The following is a 1,684-nucleotide window of genomic DNA, read 5'->3' as shown; positions in this document are numbered from 1 at the left end:
CAATTTTGATCTTGAATAATTTTATTAATCTCTTAGAAAAAATTATAAAAATTTGATATTTTAAAAATATTCATCGAGACGAATTCAACGATATCTTATATGATATTATTTATCTTCGTATATTAGTAGAAAAATATAGTCAAAATATGTTTAAGTCAATAGTGCATATTTTCAAATAAATCATCTATTATAGAACGGAAGGAGTACCATGAATTGTGTAACTTACGATTCATGGTGTCACCATAATTTTGTGAAAATCAAAGTGATTCCTCACAAGGACTAAGATTCACAATTCATAATTGTACAAATTCAACAAACCCAAAACAAATTAAAATTACAGACATAGCATCTCTTCAGCTAAAACCGGATATCCATCCCTTATCCTTCTAAACTCTTCAGTCAACTTTAGTTGAAGGTCACAATTTTCCCTTATCATCAATGAAAAATCATTAAACAGTACAACAATTTATTTGAGATCTAGCTTTGAACTTCAACAAGTTGCAATAGACATGTGGTAATAATTATATACTCATTTATTATACCCATTGACTTGATTCAAACAAAAAAACTTATGGACACAAAGTTTTTTTTACAAATACACTCTTTTCACATTACCACTAGCAGACACAAACTTCATATTTATAAAATTGATATTTCTAAACTTGATATATAGGTACAGAAAATGAAAAACTAGAAAAATCACAAAAAATAACTAGTGTGATTTCCAAGGTGAACACTTCAAATTTTTGCAAGATTGTGTCCAGGTACTAGTGCAAGTACCTCCAATTCCATCACAACATTTGCAAACAACTCCAAGTGTTGGAAAAATCTTTGAGTACCCTGAAAACACATAAAAATAAAAAATAAAAATTAGATCTAGTGGAAGAGAGGAACAAAAATTGTAAAATTAATTTCTAAATATTACAATTAATTACCTTGATTTGAATTTAAGGAAAGTGTCCTTGCTTCTATAAATGAAGGTTTATTAGAAACTGAAACAAGCATGATGATTAGTAATATAAAGACATAAGGCTTGTTTGGACTCATATTTGATACTAATTTGACCTAAATCTCTTATTTTTTGATGAGCTTATGAAACCTCAAAGTTAGAGGTTCAAGAGCTATGGAGCAGTGATGAGTTGGGAGATATATAAAAAGGATAGGAAACTAGTAAGATGGGGGATGTTGCTTGGAAAGTATGTAGCCACATGATTGATGTTTTTATATTATTAATTAGAAAAATAACGGTGAGAGTGACATGCATATAGTTTTGTAATAATGTTTTATTATTGTGTGTGTCTAGAAGGAAAAACTTGCCTTATTCATTAACTTTATCTTTTTTGGGGATAAATTTATTTAATTTATATGGTCTTTATCATAGGATAATTTTAATATTTTTGTGTTTTTTTTTTCTTCTTACTGCCGATGCTTTTTGTCTTTTGTCTTGGCTTGTTTATAAGGGAAGGTTATAACTCTTTTTTACGATTAATTTGAGATTTTTAACTACATTTCATTTCTTGTCAAAAGAAAAACTACATTTCATTTTTTTTTTTGAACCGACTTACATTTGATATAACAACAAATTAATTGATATATAGCAAAGGTCATTTCTACTTTATTATATTGATACTTAGAAAATTCAAAAAAATACACAACAAATTAATTGATATATTCCAAACGTTAT

General features: G+C 27.3%; 1 long non-coding RNA gene across 1 annotated transcript; it reads right to left on the bottom strand.

The window, feature by feature from the left end:
* Positions 1-308: 308 nt before the first annotated feature.
* On the bottom strand, positions 309-1,194 carry LOC11411956 (uncharacterized). The gene is made up of 2 exons (XR_003006565.2): positions 936-1,194; positions 309-840 (listed from the first exon to the last, which is right to left on the bottom strand). It is a non-coding gene; the product is annotated as an uncharacterized lncRNA (long non-coding RNA).
* Between the last annotated feature and the right edge of the window lie 490 nt (positions 1,195-1,684).

This window comes from Medicago truncatula, chromosome 7 (assembly GCF_003473485.1).
Source record: "Medicago truncatula cultivar Jemalong A17 chromosome 7, MtrunA17r5.0-ANR, whole genome shotgun sequence".
Lineage (NCBI taxonomy): Eukaryota > Viridiplantae > Streptophyta > Magnoliopsida > Fabales > Fabaceae > Medicago > Medicago truncatula.
The sequence above is the reverse complement of the archived record's forward strand: the minus strand, read 5'-3'. Positions and strand labels throughout refer to the sequence as shown.